This window comes from Suricata suricatta, chromosome 11 (genome assembly GCF_006229205.1).
Source record: "Suricata suricatta isolate VVHF042 chromosome 11, meerkat_22Aug2017_6uvM2_HiC, whole genome shotgun sequence".
Lineage (NCBI taxonomy): Eukaryota > Metazoa > Chordata > Mammalia > Carnivora > Herpestidae > Suricata > Suricata suricatta.
Window position 1 is genome coordinate 84,379,421 of NC_043710.1, and position 23,541 is coordinate 84,402,961.

The 23,541-nt window shown below is 40.2% G+C and overlaps 1 protein-coding gene and 1 pseudogene across 4 annotated transcripts in view; one reads left to right on the forward strand and one right to left on the reverse strand.

The window, feature by feature from the left end:
* Positions 1–23,541, forward strand: part of PRDM10 (PR/SET domain 10) — a 94,970-nt gene that overhangs the window by 829 nt on the left and 70,600 nt on the right. The window lies entirely within an intron of this gene.
* LOC115272840 lies at positions 13,262–13,361 on the reverse strand (annotated as a pseudogene).

The following is a 23,541-nucleotide window of genomic DNA, read 5'->3' on the forward strand; positions in this document are numbered from 1 at the left end:
GGACCTCGGGGCCAGGCGGGCGGACGCCCCGCGCGGTGGAGGGCTGCCTTGGATGGGACGCCCTGCTTTGTCTCGTGAGGCCGCGCCACCCACCTGCCATTGATTGCCCGTCCACCCCCCCTCCTCTCGAGTCCACATGTACTAGTTGGCGTCGCCTAGACGTGGGGAGGCCGGGCTTGGAGGGCCATGGGGATGGCACGTTTGGGTCAGTCTCAGTAAACAGCGTCCCAGGGTGGGCAGGGCGGAGGCCGAGGTCAACCTGCCTCGGTGTTGCGTGCAAAGGCGTGAGCCGGAGGCCCTTCACGAGCTACTTGATTGTGTGTAGTTCCCGCTGATCATCAGCTTTCGTTAAGCATTTTTAAGTCAGTAGCCAGGTGTTTAGGTACTCTACCAAGTAAGATGAACGCAGCGCTGTTGAATTTTGTGTGCGGGCGTGTTTAGCCTTGTTTGGAGGATTTGTTGGATTTCAGTTTTCAGTCAATGTTTGTGTACGTTAAGCACAAGGAGGGCTAGTGTTGGTGCTGTCATCGAGGATTAAGTGTGAGACGAGTCCCACCCAGCTCAGCCCCTTGCCTAAGTCTGCGCTATCGTCCGATCAAATCTTGTCCCCCAAAGTTCTTGATCCTCATCAGTACTTACCTTCATTAAAAACCAACAAAATCGCGCGTGACTGTTCTGTGGCCTCTTTGCCTGACCCGTTCCTTGGCCACCTTTTGCAGTAAGCTCTATGAAGGCAGGAAGATACACAGTTGTGGGTACTCTTCTACCCACTACCTCCCCCCGTCCCCCCCCCACCCAGCACTTCAGTAGTTTGCACCTTAAGGAACCATACTTACATGTTGCCTTAGAATTCAGAAAGCAAAATTGCCTTTGTTGGGGGCAAAGCCCCGTTTCAAGCAGTGTTGATTCAAACTGATAAACTGGAACATTTGGAAAGTAACCTCTACGTTTACTCTTTTCATGAATCGAGGTGTGATTTTTAAAAATGAGCCTTTTTAAAGCGAACACTTTAGTAGTCGGTCTACATTTTAAAATTTTCAACCAAGGCATTTTCCCCACCTTGTGATTCCTTAAGAGGAATCAATTAAGATTGATTCATTCCTTGAGCATCCACTTTAGGCTCTTTGTTTTGCAAGAGCGCTAAACTGCTTTCTGTTTTCCTAGATGAACCATTTTTTAGTTTTCTAATGTTTTGCAGCACAAGTATTAATGTGTGCCTCATATATTATACACAGGAATGTAATCAAGATTGTATTACGAGGCAAGGGCCCTGAGTGCTTCTTACTTAGATTACGGTGGCATAAGGGAGAGCCTGTCAATCCAATGTAATTCTAAGTTGATTGGCACTGCCTCAGATCCTGCCTGTCTAAATTTATTTTTTCTTACTAGTTTTAACAATAATACATGATCATTGTAAAAAATGCAGAAAATCTGGAAACAGCATAAAATAAAAAATTACTTAAAACTACCAGAGACAATTCCTGCTGCTATTTTTGTGTGCTTCAAATCTTTGTGTGTGTGTATGAAACATTTTTACAAACTTGGCATCATAATATGTGGGTTTTGTCTCTAGTTTCCGTTTTTAAGGTAGATTGGTACCCTAAGGATTTCACTGTTGATTTGCCACTTGCAGATTTCCCCACTACTTGAAGGGGCATCATGAAATCCTCTGGACTGCAAGAATTACATTTGATTCCTTTAACTTTTTACAAACATATCCTAATGGGATCAGTTTCTGAATAACAAGCAGAATTGATCAGAGTTGAGAAATACTGAGCTGTCACTTTGGTTTCCTTAATTTTACCTTTTAAGCACTAGTCAACACATCATTGTAACTTCATACTTGAATTTGGTAAAAGTGATAAACTGTTAAATATCTTGTTTGCAATGTTTGAATGGTTTAGTCAGAGCCTATTTTTTTTTTTTTAGTCAGAGCCTATTTTAAAATTGAATGCTGATGTGCTTTGACCTATTACCACATAAAATACATAATCTCTAACCCTACCTCTTGCCCAAAGAGTGGAGACCACACCCTATTCAACAATTTGTTATGTTTTTTTTTACAAGCAGAATTTACTGGTTAGTGTTTAAATTTATCGTAAGTACTTCAATAGATTAGCAAATAAGAATTTGATCTGGCGTCTAAATCTTAAGACCTGTGAGTTAAGAAAAAGGAAATGAGGGCTCCTGGGTTGCTCAGTCCGACTGTGGCTCAGGTCATGATCTCAACAGTTGTGGGGTTCCAGCCTGGAATCAGGCTCTCTGCTGTCAGCTCAGAGCTGGGTTAAGATCCTCTGACCCCATCTCTCTTGGCTCCTCCCCCATTTGTTCTCCGCCCCCCCCCCCAAAAGACATAAAGCATTAAAAAAAAAAAAGGGAAATGTTTGCTACCACCAAATCTTTGCAGAATGGTACATCTGAAATTCTCCTTGGGTATTGGGGAGAAGGTGAGAGGGGAGCTTTTCTTCTCTGGTTCTTCTCTGTTGAAGCCTTCCTCTCCCTCTTCTGGCAGTTTACTGTTTACATGATTAACTTGAATCACTGCTAAATCAAGCCTCTGTCCTTTTTTTTTGTTTTCAAGGCAACATCCCTGTTTCAAGATTTATGTGGAACATTCTGAACAGGTTCCTTTCTAGTTTATTTCCTACAGCTCCTTTTGTGACATTGATACTTCCCTATTGATACTGAAACAAATCCATTCCCTTCTCCAAATCCTTCAGAGGCTTACACATTACCTGTGTAGATTTTACATTTGTTCAGGTTGTGGAAAGCACCTGGAAGTAGTTTTTTTGGTTTATTTTTGTCGACTTTGAAATAGTTTAGAGATTACTTGGTGAGGTTGGTGAGGAAATGGAGAGGGGAGAAATTATAGATAATCCCAAATCACAATTATAGCAAGACTAGTTACAATGTAGAGGAAACAAACATCATAAATCAATACTGTGCAATACTTAAGAACCCCAAATAGATTGCTGAAAGGTCATTATCTGTGAAAATGGTCTGTTATTGTTTGTTGTTCATTTCCTAGTTGAACTCTCATTTATTTGAACACTAGAATATTGGAGCTACTGGCTCCTTTTCTCAACCCATTTCCTTTGCTTTCTGGGTCTGACTCTCTGGTTGTGATCCATAGCCTCTTTTCCTGTTGTGATCTTTATGTATGTATATATATAACTTATTTTTTAAATGTTTAGTTATTTTTGAGAGGGAGAGGGAGAGAGAGAATCCCAAGGAGGCTCCACACTGTCAGTGCAGACCCTTATGCCGGGCTTTAACCCACCAACCAGGAGATACTGACCTGTGCTAAAATCAAGACTGGGTCTCATTTGGCTGAGTCATCCAGGTGCTCCATGTTGTGATCTTTAGAAAGGCTGCTCCTGGGGCACCTGGGTGGCTCAGATGATTGAAAGACCGACTTCACTTCAGCTCTAGGTCATGATCCTGGGTTGTGGGATTGAGCCCTGTGTCAGGCTCCGCAATCAGCTTGGGATTCTCTCTCTCCCCCCACCTCTCCCCACCATGCACCCTCTCTCTTAAAAACAAAATACACAAATAATTAAATTTATTAAAACAAAGAAAAAGAAGAGCTATTCCTTAGATCTGTGCCATCCAATATGGTAGCCAGTAGCCATATGTGACTATGGAACACTTGAAATTTAGCTTGTGCTAGAAGTGTGAAATACATGCTAGATTTTTGAGATTCAGTATGAAAAAATTCAGTTTATAAAATATTGATTATAAAGTTTAGTATTTTTTTTAATTTCTTTTTTTTAGAGAATTTTTTAAAAGTTTACTTATTTATTTTTGAGGGGGGAGAGAGATGGCGAGAGGGGCGGGGCAGAGAGAGAGAAGGGGAGAGAGAATACCAAACAGGCTCCATGCTGTATGCATGGAGCGTGATGTGGGGTTCCATCCCACAGACGTGAGATCATGACCTGAGCTGAAACCAAGAGTCAGACATTTAACCGGCTGGGCCACCCATGTGCCCCTATTTATTTAAGTAATGCCTATACCCAGTGTGGGGCTTGAACTCATGACCTGGAAATCAAGAGTCCTATGCTCTTCCAACTGAGCCAGCAAGGTGCCCTTAAAATAATGATTATATATTGAAATGATAATATGTTGCATATACTAGGTTAAATAAATATATTATCGCAATTAATTTCACCTATTTTAACTTTTAAATGCTGTACCTACTTAGAAGATTTAAAATAACATATGCGACCTGTATGGCTTGTATGATATTTCTATTGAACTGTGCAGCCTTAGACTTAATATGATAGGGGTGGGACTGTTCCTAAGTAGTAGTAAGCTGTAATAAGTAATAATTGATACATATTATTACATATACTTATTACTTTTATGGAATAAGTAGTAAGATAATGAGTTATCTTTTCCTTTCAATAGTTTAATCTAATAGATCCTGCTAATATGTACATGTGTCTGATTTTTTTCTTAGTGCTTATGCTAGCTCTCTCAGAAGCATTATTCTATTGAAGAAAATCTTAAAACTACCTCCAGATAATTGAGTTAACTATTATTGAATTAATATATAGTCAATTAATCATTTGAACTTAAAGTAATAAAATGAAAATCTGTTGAGCACATAATCCATTAAAAAAAAGTTGAGCTAAGCATAATCAGCTGAATTTTCCCAAATTCGGTCTGCTACTTACTCATTGATTTTTATAATGTATCACTTTTTCAAAGATTTAAGAAATACTTCTGGGCAAAACTTGAAATTGAGAAAATCAAACTCACAGTTTTTTTTCTCCTACGATTTAGAAAAAGGCCACAATAGTTTGATTTCAGTTGTGGAACATTTTGGACCACTAGCTTACAGGACAATTGTCTTTTTGTTTCATTTTGTTTTTTGTTCTTTTTTTTTAAAGTAGGCTTCATGCCCAGTGTGGAGCCCAACATGGGGATTGAACTCACAACCTTGAGATCAAGAACTGAGCTGAGATCAAGAGTTGGATGCTTAACCAACTGAGCCACCCAGGTGCCACTGGGATAACTGTCCTTTTAAACACAAGAATCATAGCCTACAGATAAAACCATATTCCTTTTCCACCTGTATTTGAAAACATCGAGAGTTTTGTTCCATTTTACCTTTGTAGAAATATTTCCTTTTACTACCCTGTTGGAGGTTTGATATGGTGTAGCATTAAACAGCATGGGTTCTGGGGGGAAAGGAACCTGGATTTAATAGACCAGATTCACTTGACTCGTTTTGGGCCCGTTGCATAATATCTGTAAACTTAGTTTATCAAATCATTTGGCTAATTTCTTAATTATTATTATTCTTTAATGTTTTAAAATGTTTATTTATATTTGAGAAAGAGACAGAGAGAGAGAGAGAGAGAGTGCAAGCCAGTGAGGGGCAGAGAGAGAGGGAGACACAGAATCCCAAGCAGGCTCCAGGCTCCAAGCTATCAGCACAGAACCTGACCCTGGGCTCGAACTCACAAGCTGTGAGATCATGACCTGAGCTGAAGTCAGAGGCTTAACCAACTGAGCCACCAGGTGTCTTGATTAGTTTCTTAATTATTAATGGGGATATTAATAGCAGTACTCTCATAGACTCATCAATTACTACAATAGTATAAATGGCTCAATAACAAAGCAAATAGTGATCAGGTCAGTATCTGTTTACTGATTTTGGACCCTCTGCTTCAGCCACACTAGTCTTCCTGCTGTCCGCACAGTATTCTAGAGATTTCCTTCATTTCTCAAATGGAATGTTTGTTTTCTCCCCACACATACCCCCTGACACCTCCAAACCAGCCTCTTCGTCCAGTTCTGCCCACCAAATTCCCATCCATCCTTCAAGAGCAGCTGGTTTGTAAAATTTTTTTGGTAAAGAACAGGGACTAAATATTTGTGGGTTTGTAGGCCACATGGTCCCTGTGGCAACTATTCCTTCACCCCTGTCTTGCGAAAGAATGGCTGGGTTCCAATGAAGCTTTATTTATGGGGCCTGAAATGTGATGTAATATAACTTTCGTGTATTATAAAATACTTTTTTTCTAAGTCTTTTCAATTATTTTAAAATGTAGAAATCATTCTTAGTGCACAGGTTATATCCAAAAACAGGTGTCGAGCCACACTTGGGCTGTGGTTTGCCAACCTTTGTGCTAGAGCAAGTCGAAAGCACATATTCTTCAATGAGGCGCTATTGACCATCTTACTTGAAAGTGATCCCTTTTGTCTCTGAATGTCCTACAGGATTTTTGTACTGCTTTGTAATAATAGTACATTTACTGAGTACTTAAACAAATTTTTTTTATGTTTTTTATTTTTGAGAGACAGAGACAGCGCGGGCAGGGGAAGGTCAGAGAGAGAGGGAGACACAGAATCTGAAGCAGGCTCCAGGCTCTGAGCTAGCTGTCAGCACAGAGCCCGATGCGGGGCTCGAACCCACAAACTGTGAGAGCGTGACCTGAGGTGAAGCCGATGCTTAACCAACTGAGCCACCCAGGCGCCCCATTTACTGAGTACTTAATTTGTGTCATGCAACAAGTATTTGTGCTTATTTCCTATTTCCTAAACATGTTATAAATTCCTAGAAGTGATGGTTACTTTTTAGCCTCCCTCGTCATATAGAATGCGGTATAAGAATGCCTTTTACTAACTGGATTCTAAATGTTTGGAGGAGTAAAGCAGTGAATGCAATTATGATATTCAAAGTGATTTCTGAATTTTTTAAAAAGTTTTTTTAAGTTTATTTATTTAGAGAGAGAGAGCGCGAGTGCCAGCAGGTGCTAGCATAAGTAGGGGAGGGGCAGAGAGAGAATCCCAAGCAAGTTCTGTGCTGTCAGCACAGAGCCTCATGCGAGGTTTGATCTCACGAAGTGTAAGATCATGACCAGAGCTGAAATCAAGAGTCAGATGCTTAATCAATTGAGCTACTCAGGCACCCCGTTTTCTTCTAAATTCTTATTTTGTGTGCAAATCTCTACCATTTTCTTAGTGTTGCTTGAAGATTTTGAGGCCAATGCCTTGGGGGTTATTTTCAGTCTTGCTACAAACCATGATTATAGGCAACTTTATTCTCATGTCCTTCTGATGGCAGAACTCACCTTTGAGTAAATGTTGCTTTGTGTTTGACAACCTTTCTAGTGTGCTTTGCAAGGAATTAATTTACATTTCATCCTTAATGTGTGCCATTGACAAACCCATATTGTAACTACTTTACAAATGAAAAAAGGGAGACGATTTTAGTGAAGGATTTAAGAGTGGTGGGAGCTAAAGCTAGGAGCAAGGTGTGTGTGTTCTCAATCCCAGACAACAGTGTGTATGTTAACAAGATGTTAGTCTCTTACTCATTTATTTAACTTTTTTGAAGTTGATGAATGACATTGTTCTGAATTTTAAGTACTTCATACATTGATAAATATAAGAACCCACAACTAATAGGTGCTTAGGACACTCGTTTATGTGACACGTAGGTTTTCCTAACTACATTAAACCTGCTGAAGTGAGATATGACATAAGTACAAAGTGGTAATTCTAGAATTACAACTAAATTATGGGGTGCCAGGTTGGCTCAGCCAGTGGAATGTGTGACTCTTGATCTCGAGGTTGTGAGTTCAAGCCCCAAGTTGGGGGTAGAGATTACTTAAAAAACATATAAACAACCCCCAAACCTAAATTATGTAGCAGAAAATGTACTTTGATGAACTTGGTTTTATTAAAAACATTTTTAAATGTTTATATTCATATTATATATGAATTATATATGAGTATCCTAAACTTTAATTGTCTCATCAAAAAAATGATATATTTTTATACATCATTTAAAAAATCATGTCTTTTTTCAGATTCATGGTTTTTCACTACTTATAGACCATAGGGGGCTTCTGGCTGGCTCAGTGAGTGGAGCATGTGACTCTTGTTTTAGAGTTGTGTGTTAGAGCCCCATATTGGGTGTAGAGATTGTTTAAAAATAAAATCTTTTAAAAAAAAGTATGGGAGATATATTTTAAGTCTAACAAAATATGTAGAAAAGACTTTTACAAAAAATTTCTAAAATTTTATCGAGTGACTTTAGGTGAAGCCTGAATAAATGAAGAAGAAACACTGGGTCAAGGATTGGAAGATTTGATACTGCAATGTGTCAGTTCTTTGAAAACAGACTTATAGATTTAATATAATCCCAGCAAATTTAAAAAAACAACAACACTAGACAAGATGATGGGGGGCCTGGGTGGCTCAGTTCGTTGAGCAACCTACTCTTGACTTTGGCTCAGGTCATAATCCCAGGGTCATGGGGTCCATCCCTGTGTCGGGCTCTGTGCTGAGTGTGCAGCCTGCTTAAGATTCTCTCTCTTTCTCTCGCTCTCTATTTGTCCCTCTACTTTGTGCGCTCTCTCTCTCTCTCTCTCTCTCTCTCTCTCTCAAAACAAAAACAAAAAACGAGACAAGCTGATACTAAAATATTTGTTAACACCCAAGAAAAAGCAAGAGAGTCTTGAAAAAGAAAAAAATAAATTGGAAGAATTTCTCTTCTGGAAGTCAGGAAGAGCTATAATAATTAAGACAGTGTAGTACTGGCACCAGAATAGACTAATTGATCAATGGAATGCCATCGGAGTCAGAAACAGATTCACACGCATTCAAACACTTGATTTATGACCCAGGAAGCATGGCAGTTGAAAGGCAAAACATTAAAGCTTTTAGAAGTTAATATAATAGAATATATCCATGACCTCAGTATAGGTCTTGAATATTGAATCTTATCTTAGATAAGATGTTACCTGCACTAATAAAATAATGGGCAGAAGTCTTGAACAAGCACCTCAGAAAAGGAGATACACAAATGTCTAATAAACCAATAATGAGGTGTTCAACCTTATTAATAATTAAGGAAATGCAAACTACAACCAGAGTGCCATATTCCTGTATACCTAAATGACAATCGGCAATTCCAAATTCTGAAACTGTTGAGCAATGGAAATATTCATACCTGGTTGATGGGAATATAAATTGATTGCTATGACTACTTTGGAAAGCAGTCCAGTATTACCTAGAAAGTAAAACATATCCAGTCGCTAAAGCCCAGCAATTTCAGTGTTAGAGAAATGCATGCACATGAGCTAACCAGGAAGTATATTTGGAGTCATTAATTTTCCTGGTATGAGTTGACTTAGTTAACACTGAATATTTGAGAGCTGCTATTTTCTGTTCTGTATACACAGGTAGCTTTTGTTTTGGTACAATTATGAATTAATGTTATTTATATTTTCTCTCTCTGCTGAATATTTTAATACAATCTTCCATCCAATCTGTTATATAGTTCCTAAAATAATGCTGGGCACAAAGTTAGCATTTAATAAATATTGTGTTTTTAAAAATTGTTATTTGAATTTTTATAATTTTTATGGTTTTGTAGATACCTCAACTCTCTGACCCATTTAAATCTCCTTGTGGGTTTGGTAAATTATAACCTCCCCGGGTTTCTTTGAGATCCAGCCTAGCCTAGTGATTGCATCATCTGGTAGGAGGCCAAGGCGACAGGAGCAGGTCCAAACCAAGCGTTCGTTCTGGCAGCTTTGCCTAGGAGGACGCTGGGCAGCAGAGAAGGAAATGATCAAGCTCTGGAGTCAAAGCCATCTGGGTTCAAATCCCACTTACCAGCCTTATGACCTTGGACAAGTACAAATTTTTGGTTATTGTGAAGATTTAAATTGATAATTTTTAATTTTTTTTAATGTTTACTTGTTTTTGAGAGAGAGAGACAGAATGAGTGGGGGAGGGCCAGGAGAGAGGCAGACCCAGAATCTGAAGCAGGCTCCAGGCTCTGAGCTGTCAGCACAGAGCCCAATGCGGGGCGTGATCTCACAAGCCGTGAGATCATGAGCTGAGCTGAAGTTGGATGCACAATCGACTGCACCACCCAGGTGCCCCAAAATTGAGTATTTTTTAGTTTTTAATTTTATTTAAAATGTTTATTAAAACATTTAAATAGAGAGAGAGAGAAGAGGACAGAGGATCTGAAGCAAGCTCTGTGCTGACAGCAGAGAGCCTGATGAAGGGCTCGAACTCATGAGCAGTGAGATCATGACCTGAGCCAAAGTCGGAAACTTAACAGATTGAACCACCCGGGAGCCCCAACTGAGTAATTTTTGTAAAGGCCATCTCACAATGCCTGGCATGTGATAGATGCTCAGTAAATGGCAATAGCTATAATTAGTACTACTATTCCCTTGGTGTTTACTTATTCAACATTGGATTTCCACAGTATACATTTTCATTACGATGGACTATGATTATGATGAATTTTAAAATAAAAAACTGCATCCATTAGGGGATTCTAATTTTGTGGTTTCCGTTAACTACTTCACTGAATTTGCAAATTAATCCAACATGTTATAGTCTATATCTGAATGAAATGGTTCAGCAAAGTGCTTGAGGGTAGATATGGCAAAAATTTCTAAACAGGAATGCAATGCCACTTTTTTGTCTCTCTTTATGGAGGAAAATGCTAATCATGTAGTTTTAAATTCTATCAGTTTTAATTTGAAATATACACATTTTTTTGAAATATACGTATTTTCTTGTGAAACATCAGTTGAGAGAACCTTTGCGTATAGTTAAGAGATATTTATTCCCAAATCAACTGTTTTATTATGAAAACATATTAAAATGTCTTTTAATTGGAAGTAAGACTTTTCTGGGTATACCTTCATGATCTAATACTTAACCTGTGGTGATCATAACTTTAATAGTTATTAATATTTGTAATACACTCTGTGCTGTTGTACTCTGTTGTAGCTTTTTACTTGCCTTCACATTCAACATTTTCACCTTGCTCTGTACTTTAAGAATTATCCTTGATTAAAAAATGAAGGAAGGGAAGAAAGGAGGGAGGAAGGAGGGAGGGAGAGAGAGAAAGACAGAGAGAGAAAGGAAGAGAGAGAAAAGAAAGAAAAATCGATGGATGGATCCTGGCTTATAGAAGACAACTGTGAATACTGGACCCATGCTGGCCTCCTATAGTTAGTTTGATTAAGATGGAGGAAGTTGATGGGGCGCCTGGGTGGCTCACTCGAGTGTGCGACTTTGGCTCAGGTTATGATCTCATGGTTTCTTGTGTTCAAGCCCCCACATCGGGCTCTGTGCTGACAGCTAGCTCAGAGCCTGGAGCCTGTTTCAAATTCTGTGTCTCCCTCTCTCTCTCTCTCTCTCTCTGCCCCTCCCTTGCTCATGCTGTGTGTGTGTCTCTCTCTCTCAAAAATAAATAAAACATTAAAAAAAAAAAAAAAGGGTCCAACTCTTGAAAAAAATTGAAGAAGGTTGAGCTTTGATTGTCTTAATTATATACCAGTAAGATAGAGTTTTTATGAAAGCAATAACTGCTTCGCCATATCATCCATCTGGGCTTACCGTCTTTTTAATCAAATGCTTCTTTTTGACCATTCTTTGTTTTATATTTAAATTTGCAAACAAGGGACTGAGGTTGAGGAATCAAGATTTGAAAAGGAACATCATGTGAGACCCATGTTAACCTGTTGTGGGGGGAGTGAATTGAATATAAAGGGAATTACTTCAAACTAGTATCAGTTTGCTTCTCAGTTCTGGGTCAGTGCCATGGCCCCGCCTATTTGAACAAAAGGCTGTGTATGTTTCAGGAGTTGAGGTAGCCTGAACAGGTAGTCACACTGTTTTCTCTTGTTTTAACCACATAGTGTTAAATAAGGAAAATTGTGTTCTAGAATAATTTCCTGCAACCAACTTTAATATGAAATTGTTTTTTTGTTAAAACAACTTAAAGCACTTGAATTTAAAGAGACAGCTAAGCTATGTCCCTCCTCTGCCTGCTTTCGCTCTCTCTCAAAACAAATAAACATTAAAAAGAGTGAAACAGCTTGGTACTTAAGATTATGCCTCATTACATTATCCAGTATTTTGTCCTAACCACTTGGGATTGTGATGGTTGAGTCATGTGACCACCGGGAACCATCTGTAAGGAAGGCCTTACGGCTTAACAACACCCAACTGCAGTCTTGTTAGTTACTGCAATTACTGATTCAACAGAAGAGCTGGAGAGATTTGGGCCAGGTAGCTTTCTGTGTCCAGACGTGCCAAGGCCACAGTTAGTATTTGTACCCCTGCCAGCTGTCTTGTGAAACAATGCTACTGTTTAAAAAGGGAGCTGGGGGGCTCCTGGGGGTCTCCGTCAGTTAAATGTCTGACATCGGCTCAGGTCATGATCTCACGGTTTGTGGGTTTGAGCCCCTTGTGGAGTTCTGTGCTGACAGCTCAGAGCCTGGAGCCTGCTTCGGATTCTGTGTCTCCCCCTCTCTTTGTCCCTTCCCGGCTCTCACTCTGTCTCTCTTTCAAAAATAAAACGTTAAAACATTGAAAGCAAAAATAAAAAGGGAGCTGGGGTAAATGCTTCCAGCTATGTAAATCCACTATCCAAAGTTGAAAAACATGGGTGCTCAATGTTGCTTGATGAGCCATTTGTATCCATTTGTATCAGTCATTCGTCTTCAAATGTTCTTCATACATCCATTTTTACTTTGGAAGCTTTTTTTTAAATATTCCTCATTACGTGACAGAACACATTTGCTTGTTAGCAAGCGGCAAAGGGAAGCTGGAAAATCAAATACCTGTGAGAGCAAGGTTGTTGGCAAAGAAGACCACCTAAATTAACAATTGCCTCAGCCATTTCAGAATTCTGACATAAATACCCAAACATCTTAGGGACGCTGGTAAGTTGTATATTTTGAAGAAAAGTGTCAGGATTCTTGCTAAGTTTTTGTTTAATGATAAAGTGTTTTGCTTTGTTTTGTTTTTTTTAAGGCGATGATATTGAGTGCTGAAAGTTTGTGTATGAATGTCTTTTAATAAGTTCCAGTAAGAATTCAGAGCTCTGATTCTTCTTTGCTAATTAAAGGCAGGGCTTGGCCTCACTATAATCAGTCTCTTGTAGTACTTCTAGAATGATTTTCCAAAAAGTGTTACTGCCATGATAAAAGGTTTTTCTTTCCTTGTCCAAGGGTTAGCCAGATGTGGCTGACATCAGAATCACCTGGGGATGTTTATTTAGGGTTTTTTTTGTTGCTGTTAATGTTTGTTTATTTCTGAGAGAGACATCCAGCAGGAGTGGGGGAGGGACAGAGAGAGGGAGACACAGAATCCTAAGCAGGCTCCAGGAGGGGCTCAAACTCACGAACCAACCATGGGATCATGACCTGAGCCTGAGTCAGATGCTACACTGACTGAGCCCCTCAGGCACCCCTATTTAGTTTTTAAAAACATGGAACATTTCAGGAGTTTGCATGTCATCCTGGCACAGGCGCCATGCTCATCTCTGTATCGTTCTAATTTTAGTATGTGTGCTGCCCAGCCACCTGGGGACGTTGAAAAACTTGTTTCCTGCGGTTCCCTCCTACCTTCGCAATTTGATTGAATCAAAATTCTCAGGGAAGTGAGTGCAGGGCTGGCTCAGTTGGTAGAGCAGGTGACCCTTGATCTCGAGGTCATGAGTTCAAGCGCCATGTTGGGTTTAGAGCTTAAAAAAAATTCTCAGGGGTAAGGCTCTGGAATTTGTCTCTCTGCCTAGCTCCCTAGGTGATTCTGATAAAACCAGTTTGTGAACTTTGGGAATTATAATTCTTTTACAGGCTTATCCTGTTCTAGATTTTATTCTCTCAGTTAGTAGGCCCTGAGCATGCCCTCAATTCCTCTTAAGTCTGGAACTTTCTCAGGCTGTTTTAATATATATATTAATATAATATATGATATATAACAATTACATAAAAACAAATATTATGTATACATACACATGTCAAAATTCTTGATGTTTATTGTCAAATTGCTTCCTAGAAGGTCTGGATTGATTTAAATGCTCCTCTTTAAAAAAGTAGCTTTATTGAGGTATCATAACCACAGTCAGTTTTGGAATATTTTCATAACCCCCAATAGAAATTCCATTCCTCTCAGCCATGTTGTCCTAATTCCCCATCTCTGTTCTGCTGCCTCTCTCTGTTCATTTGCCCATTCTGCATATTTCATGCCAGTGAAATCATTCAACATTTGGTCCTTTGTGACTGGCTTCTTTGATTTAGCAGAGCACTTTGCACCTGGTCCTATCAGCTAGGCCATACCACAGTACTTTTCTTACTGTGCCCACAAGTAATTCCAGTTTTTTTTTAAAGTTTATTTATTTTGAAAAAGAGAGAATGTGCAAGCAGGGGAAGGGCAGAGAGAGAGAGGGAGACAGAGAATCCCAAGCAAGCTCTGTGCTGTCAGTGCAGAGCCCAACGCGGGGCTTGAACCCATGAACTGTGAGATCATGGCCTGAGCCAAAACAAAGAGTTGGATGCTTAACCAACTGAGACACTAGGCACCCCATTTTATTTTTTTTTTAGATTTTATTTTACTTTTATTTAAAAAAATTTAAATGTTTATTTCTGTGAGAGGGAAAGAGAGAGAGACATGGAGAGACCTAGCATGAGCAGGAAAAGGGCAGTGAGACAGAGAGGGAGACACAGAATCTGAAGTGGACTCTAGGCTCTGAGCTGTCAACACAGAGTACAACGTGGGGCTCAAACCCACGAACCGTAAAATCATGACCTTAGCTGAGGTCAGACGCTTGTCAACTGACTGAGCCACTCAGGCACCCCTTATTTTATTTATTTTTAATGTTTATTTATTTATTTTGAGAGAGAGAGAGACAGAGCAAGTGCAAGTAGAGGAGGGGCAAAGAGGGAGAGAGGGAGAGAAAGAGAGACAGCCAAATAGGCTGAGAGCTGACAGGGCAATTCTCACGAATGAGACTGAATCCCATGAACCGTGAGATCATGACCTGAGCCAAAGTCAAGGGTCAGATACTTAACTGACTGAGTCATCCAGGCACCTCAGTTCTTCCATTTTTGATAAACACAATCATGAGTAGAAAAGGAAATGTTTTCCACAGCCTCATACCTTTGGGATTGCCCTTACTTTCCTACCAAGGCAGCCACTGGCCTTGAGGGGTCAGATTCTGGGGAGAGGGGATGCTTATGAAAATGAGCCCAGGCTTTCTGTACCTGCTTTTCCTCTTGGACCATTTTTTGGTTCTCAGGATGTATCAGGAGTCTGGGAAGCTTGTTGGAAGGAGCTTGCTGAGAAGTCTGAGAGGCAGAGAATCCAAAGAGCTTTCTCCAATCTCTTGGGACTGGAGAGATAAAGATCTGAGTTGAAGGCAGTCAGAAGAGGAGGGCCAACATTTCAGAGGCAAAGAACACACAGAGAGGTGAGCCTGAGACTAGCATTAGTTTTCCTCTGGAGTATTCACTGCCTAGCTGTCCTGGTCAAGGGGCTAACAAGCACAAAAGCAACTGAATAGAAGAGCAGGATGGGGTGCCTGGGTGGCTCAGCGGTTGAGCGTCTGACTTCGGCTCAGGTCATGATCTCATGGTTCGTGGGTTTGAGCCCCGCATCAGGCTCCGTGCTAACCGCTAGCTCAGAGCCTGGAGCCTGCTTCAGATTCTGTGCCTCTTTCTCTCTCTGCCCCTCCCCTTTTCACACTCTGTCTCTCTCTGTCTCTCAAAATAAATAAATGTAAAAAAAAATTAAAAAGAAGAGCAGGATTGTGGGTAGTTTACATTGCTGGGGAGATAAAAACTGGAACTCAGGGCCCACCAAGGAGGAAGCTCCCTAGGTGACACCTCAGCGTCTCTGTTGCAACTCCCGGAAGGTCAAACTTAGGAGTTTACCCAATCTTGTAGTTTCACAGACTGCAGGCCAGCCTGGGGTCAGCTCCCTGGGACTCAGCACCGTGTCCTCCCTCAGCCTGCCAGGGGATGGGAGGCCCATGGAAGCAAGAGGGTGGCTACCTGTGGGAGAGGACACCATGAGGCTTTCAGGCATTGGTGGTGTTCTGTTCCTTGATCCACCACCTTTACTATATGAACATCCCTCAAGTCAGATGCTAATGATTTGTGCTCTCTTCTGCAGGCCTGTGATACCCTCTGCTGCTTTGAGGTTTGCACCTAAAATCTTGTGAGAGGAGAATAGAAGATTCCTGATAGACTCTCTTTGAAATTGCTTTCAAATTTTACCAGCCAACTAGCTATTCTTTGTAAAAAGCAAAAGGCAAACATCAAGGTTTATCATTCTTTAGAACTCACACTGAGCGGTGGTTCCTTTTGAACTCTCAAGGATTTTAATGCAGAATTGTCAGGTTAAGACCTCCAACAAGACTCTTAGCCAAGGGTTTTCTTTTCTTTGAGGAAGAAGGAGGACTCACTGCCTGGTGGGAAGATTTCTGCATGGGAAGTAGAAGGGCAAAAGGGATATAGAAATGGAGTGGGAAAAGAAGGCCAAGGTCACCATTTCAGTTCTGCTTGATACCACTTGATACACTTCATTCCTTGTTCTTGTCATTCTGTGTTTTCTAATCTTTAAAAACATTTTTTTTAAATCTTAGTTCAGTTCTCTTCTGGTTACACGGTGCTGTCTTTGATGATGGCCAGAAACGAATTAGGCAAATTTCTTTAGGAATATTCTACAATGGTTTTTAGACTGTAGCACATCAGCCTTGTAATATTAAAAGTACAGTTTATTCTGAAGTTTGTCTGCCATCATCTGCTCACTTATCCAATTTTGGAAGTTTTTTTCTGGAGTGTTTTTTCCCAATGGCATATAATTTTACTTGGAAGGGCGCCTGGCTGGCTCAGTCCGTACAGCATGTGACTCTTGATCTCAGGGTGGTGAGTTTAAGCCCCATATTGGATCTGGAACCAACTTTAAAAAAAGATAAATAAATAAAATAAAATTTTATCTGGAGGAGTTTTTCTGCAATCTTGAACTTTTCATTGTTTGCTTCACTGTTAACAACAAATGTTAAAAGTGAATGGCGTCAGTGAAAGTACCTGGAGGTCCCCATTGTTATCATTCCTTCATGTTTTATCTTTACCCTTGACCTCTCTGTTTAAATGGAAATATTCCAAATCCATAACAGCTTACTTAATAACACTGTTTACATTTGGAAACTAGTCAAAGGCTTATTGTTACTACATTTTAAGTTTGTTGAAAGCTTTTATGAAAGTCTCGCTTCCCTCATTATTTTTTCCTCCTGCCCGCACCTAACTTGTTTTCCTGATTATTTACTTTCTCAGAAACCCTTAGTTCCTTAGTCATGTTTTCCCTAATTAATATTGTGTTTATTTTTCTTCCTTGTAGAATTAAAAATAATATTTCAGTCCTGTGACTCTGCCCTCAAGCCTGGGTTTCCAGCAGCCCTTGAGCTGGGGGTAGAGGGGGACGTAGGGTGGGGCAGAGCCCTAGCAAACGGAGGGAGCTCAGGCTGACCAGACCCACAGCTGGGCAAATTATGCCACCACTCTCTGCAGTTCATTTCCTCCTCTGGGAAATGGCGTACAATGTTGCCTTAGTCTCCTCTCAGGGTTGAGGTCAAGAGCAAATCAATAGCGGCTGTCAGAGCACTTGGAACGTTGCTGGACAAGGTTATAGTATTGTTATTTTAAACGTCTCATTTCTAGTTTTGATCAATGTTTGCAATTTGTTGTGAATTTTTAAAATTGAGAAACTACGTGACAGCTTATTTAGACTTCCTCTTCTCAGCAAGAATGGAGAATTTGTGCTGAAATTTGTATAATTTTGTTATTTGTCCATCGCTACTTCTGCTACCAGTTCTGTTCATCCTTTAGAACAGTGCCCAGTAGTTTTTTCTTTTCTTCTGAGTTCTAAAACAATTTTTCCCAGAAATCAGTTAAATGTAAAATCTCTACTTGCCATTCCAAATGAGTGAACATAACAGAAGCCCTTTATTTTCACTTCACTTGGCCTAATTTTATAGCTTGCGAATTTAATATTACACCTCTGTCATGCAGTGGTTAGCAGCTGTTCATACTGCTCCTTTATGGTGGAGATGGTTGACCACTACCACTGCAACCATCAATGGTGTATTTTTATTTTAATTTGTTTTTATGGTAAAATAGACATAAGATAAAATCTGCTGTTTAGCCATTTTTAAGCATACAATTCAGTGGCAGTAAGTACATTTATGGTGTTGAATAACCATCACCATTATTCACTTTCTGAACTTTTTCATCACCCCACACAGATACCTTTACCCATTAAACAATAACCTGCCCAGGACCTGATAACCTCTATTCTACTTTCTGTCTTGATGCATTTGACTATCGGGTACCCTGCCTAAGTGGCGTCCTACAATATGTGTCCTTTTGTGCCTGGCTTATTTCACTTAGCATATAGCTTTAAATTTTTTTCAAGTTTTTATTTAAATAATCTCTACACCCAACATGGGGCTTGAACTCATGACGCTGACACACTGAGATCAAGAGTCTCATGCTCCTTCTACTGTACCAGCCAGGTGTCCCCATAGCATAATGTTTTTAAGGTTTACCCACCTTGTAGCATCCACCAGAATTTCCTTCCTTTTTAAAACTGGGTAATATTTCATTATATGTATAAACCACATTTTGTTTATCTTTTCAGTTGTTGGTGGCACCTATAGCATTTTTAAGAGCAGTGTTCTGGGCACTTTATCAGGGTCCCATTTGTTCCCAAAAGGTCGCTGTAGTTAGTAGTCCCAAGAATGGTGGGAGCCTAACAGGTGTCTCCTCCCCCAAAGCTGACCGTAACTGCTGGGTGTCTTTTACCTCAGGAAATCTCTATCATGGGAATAATCTCATGTTCTCCTTTCACTTCTAATTCTTACCCAGTTAGCTCAGAACAATCAGATTCACTTTTTTTCTCTGACTTTTCTCTCCCTTCTCCTGGCCTGCTCCCCTGGACTATTTTGCTTGTTTAGTTATTTCTTTCTTAGACTTCTCTCTACCTCGACTCTGTTTATTCCTTTGTTTTCCTGCCTCCTTTCCTCCCAGTCTCACTGCTCTCTTCTGGAATATTCGTGTCTCCTTCTGTATCTTTGTTGCTTTCCTCTCTTCTTCTTTTCTAGCCTTACTTATTCCCTTCTCTCTTTCCACTAGTTAATTTCTTCTTGTTCTGCCATTTTTGATTTATGGCTCAGAATTGACCCTAATGATTATTTCTTTCATTTGACACCTAAAGTGCTGGCTATATTCTAGTGTTCTATGCACTTTGCAGATATTAACTCACTTAACCCTCTTTACACCTGTATGAAGTAGATCCTGTTCTTGTTTCTGTGTTATATATGATGCCATTCAGCCCCAGATACATTAGGTAATTTGTGCAAGGTCATCCGTTGGTGAGGGGTGGAGCCAGAATTGGAACCCAGGAGTGTGGCTCCAGCGTATGGTCCTGACCCACTTCAATGCACTGGATGCTGTTCCCTAGCTCAAGGGCAGAGAGATTTTGTAGTGCGTCAAGTTAAACACAAAAAATGCTTGTCCTACCAAGCTATACATGTTTACAAGTGCCACTTCCCAAAGTCTCATTGTAGCGAGGCTGTAGGGTGTAAGAGCACCTGGCCCGGAGGTCCCAAACAGGTCCTGCTGCTCACAGCTGCCAGGATCCAAAGGCAGAGAGAGGAGTGGTGGGGAAACCAGAAAGGAGTTTATTTTAGTGAGGCCAACACTGGGAAGATAGACCAGCGTCTCAGAGACTGTCTCCGAAGTGCCAAATATAGTTCCAAGTTTATATAAGGAAAATGTGGGGCAAAGGTGGGTGGGCATGTGCAGGTGGGCAGGAAAGGTCAGGTCGATCATTGTCTTGGGGTCAGTCACACAGAATCTTGTGTCTTGCTGGCCCAGGGCAGTCCTTATTTCTTGAGGGCACAGTTTCGGTTCCCATTAGGGAATGTTGTGCTCTCGGAGTCTTCCATCTGCTAGAAAAAAGTACCCAACTAGAAAGTTTAAGGTCAGAATGGAGGCAAAGTTCTTTTTCATCATCTTGTATCTTCACAGGAGCCTTTACCTTTTATCTAGTACTATTTGAACCTGTATTTTTCTCAAGTACCATGATTTTTTAAAAAAATCATTTAATCTCAATTATAGAGCTGAAAAGTATTTTAATGAACTTATTTTATAAACAGGCAACTGGTTTTTCTTAATACATTTAGTTTTGTTTTCTAGCTTTGTTTAATCACTGACATCTGACATCACAACAGATGGTTCCTGAAATTTTTATTTCAGCTAAATTTATTGTACTTCAATTAAGTTATAAGTAAATGAACTTTTTTGTTATCAGGGAATCAAAATACAGTGTGTAACATAACTTTAAAGGAAATATGCAAAGCATTATCCATCAATTTATTTATTTATTAAAGCAATTTTTTAATGTTTATTTATTTTCGAGAGAGAGAGAGGGACAGAGAGAGACAGAGCATGAGTGGAGGAAAGCAGAGAGACAGGGAGACACAGAATCCAAAGTAGGCTCCGGGCTCCAAGCTGTCAGCACAGAGCCTGATGCGGGCTTGAACCCACAAGTTGTGAGATCATGACCTGAGCCGAAGTCTGACGCTTAACCGACTGGGACACCCAGGTGCCCCTCCATCAATTTAAATTATCAGCATTTGGAGTGTAATCCACATCTAAATTGCTTTTTGGCCTCTACTCATCTTTACTGGGAAGGTTTTTCTAACTGGGAAGTCAAGGACGATAAGCTTAAAAAAAAAAAAAAAGGAAAGTGAAGATAAACAGCTTTAGGCAGTGTAAGATACTTAATTGCTTTATGTATTGTTACAAAAGGAAAGGCCTTGCCAATTAAACTCTGATACAAGTGCTTTTGCCACTTAGAATTTTTATTATATACTTACTGAGAGAGCTCTTATAGATTTATTTAGACATAGATTTTTTTATCACATTGCTCTTATGCACACATAAAAGGGAAAATGTAAGTGAAATAAATTGATTAACGTATTCCCCCCAATTTTATCACTTCCAGAGTCTGACTCTTCAGAATCACTTTTGACTCAGTCATTGGTGTATCTCTGTGTCATCAAGAGTGTTGGTGGTGCAGTATTTCTTAAAAGAGAGCATACTGCTGTCTCCAGGAACCTTCTCCAAGTACTAGTACCCATTCTGAGAGTTTTAATCTGTTGTTTTTTCACGTGACCTGTGGAAGGCTAGTGTTCCCCGTATCTCAGTAATGTGCATATTCATCCCCGTCACTGTCTTCCCAGGTCCTGCGGGCCCTTGGTTGTTAAGGTTATTTTCCCAGTGATGAGTATTTGCTTCCCTAATCAGATTTATGCTCAACTGCTGTTCCCCTTTTTAATGCCAAATTATAGTGTGATCTTTCTGAAGACATTTAAAATGGCAGTTAGACTCAGGGTGTCCAGTGCTGACAACATCATGACTCAGTGAAGCGAGGACAGAACTAATGAATGGCTGTGAGCAAGGTCACACACAAGCCGGCAGTGGCATCTACATCCTGCCACCTGGACGATAGTGACCACAGGACACCACGGTTGTAAAATGAATTCAGAAATGTTAAAATGTGAAAAAACTGCATTATAGGCTTGACAAAATAAAGATTCTTAATTCCAACAGCAACTATGCTGGGCAGATCATTTGGATTTTCAGATGAGAAGACTGGGAATCTGTGTGGCTTACTAAGTAAGGTCAGAGCGACTATGCACCTGGTAGATCTGGGAGAGTAGAACCCAGATTTGTCTGATTGTAAAGCTCATACCTTCAACTATACAACACTATTTAAGAAAAAATAACTAGACAAGAAACTTCGAGGAGGCAGGATCTTTTTATTTATTTTAATGTTTATTTTAATTTTTGAAAGACAGAGACAGAGCACAAGCAGGGGAGGGGCAGAGAGAGAGAGGGAGACACAGAAACCGAAGCAGGCTCCCGGCTCTGAGCTGTCAGCACAGAGCCTGATGCAGGGCTCAGATTCACGAACCACAAGATCATGACCTGAGCTGAAGTCTGATGCTTAACTGACTGAGCCACCCAGGCATCCCTGTTTTTGGTTTTGATACACTGATGTTTCTTCTTCTTCTTTTTTTTTTTTAATGCTTATTTATTTATCCCTGAGAGAGAAAGAGAGAGAGAGAGAGAGAGAGAGAGAGAGAGAGAGAGAGAGAGAGAAAGAGAGAGAATGTGTGAGTGGAAGAGGGGCAAAGAGAGAGGGAGGCATAGAATCCCAGGCAAGCTCTGCAAGGAGCCTGACGTGGAGGTGAACCCATGAACTGTAAGACTGTGACCTGAGCCAAAACCCAAGAGTTGGATGCCCAAATGATTGAGCCATTCAGACACCCCTACACGGATGTTTCTTAAAGATCTGGAATAGTACCTGGCATATGCCAAGTACTTAATAAATAAATAGCTATTGAATAAAGTCTGTAGAGAGAGGATAGAGATGCAATCATGTTATGTTTTCCTGGGAATGAAGTCTGTATCATGTTGGGCAATGGGTAAAAGCAGAGAGGATGGGTGACAATTTTGTAGATGAAGTGTGTAGTTCACCCGTTCTTTCAGGTCCTAGAAGAAGCACGATGGTCAGTAGTGGAAGTCCCTTGCTAGGAGCCTGTCAGCACCAGCCTGCTGGACAGCACTAAAGTGGTTCCTGGACTTTTCCTCCCCATCTCAGATAAATCAATATCAACAAGCAGAGTACCTAGACTCTTGATCTCGAACATGAGTTTGAACCCCATGTTGGGTGAGGAGCCTACTTAAAAAAGAAAATAAAATATTAAAAAAAAAAAGGTCAACAGGACTATGAATTGTACAGTTAAAAATAAATAAAAATGGAGGGATACCTGGGTGGTTTAGTTTGTTGGGTATTAGACTCTTGATTTTGGCTCAGGTCTTGATCCCTGGGTCGTGGGATCGAGCCCTGTGTTGGGCTCTTTATGGAGAGTGATGCCTGCTTAAGATTCTCTTTCTCCCTCTCCCCTTGCCTCTCTCCCCCGCTTGTATGGGCTCTCTCTCTCAAAAAATAATAAATAACAAATGCACAAAACATTCAAAACTAAAGTTTTAAAAATAAAAAAAGGAAAACAAATCTGACAAGCCTTACTATCAAGGAAATGTCTGCAAGGGCATTTGTTATTTGATCAATTTCTGGGTTTAAAAAAATACATGAAATGTTTTGAAAATTCTGAAGCTCTTATAGCTCATTTGTAAAATAAAGAAGTTCACATACTTGAGTACTACTATGTGCTAGATTTTGTGCCTAGAATTTTTCCATGTATCATACAGCCCCCATAATAACTCAAGGAGGCAATTGCTGTCTTCATTTTACATATGATGATATTGAGGGCAGACAGTAAGTGATTGGGCCAAGGTTATACACTTGTGAGCTGGTCTGGGAGCCAGGATGTTCAATTTGGATTCTGTGGATTTTCTTCTGCACTCTGCTGTGTCCCCTCTAAGCTATTTTTTTTTTTTTTAGTTTTTATTTATTTATTTGAAAGAGAGAGGCAGATGGCGTGAGCATGGAAGGGGCAGAGATAAAGGGATAGAGAATCCCAAACAGACCGTGCACTGCCAGCACAGAGCCCAATGAAGGGTATGAACTCATAAATCGTGAGATCATCACCTGAGCAGAAACCAAGAATCAGATGCTTAACTGACTGAGCCACCCAGGCGCCCCTCCCTCTAAGCCTATGGCAGGACTAGG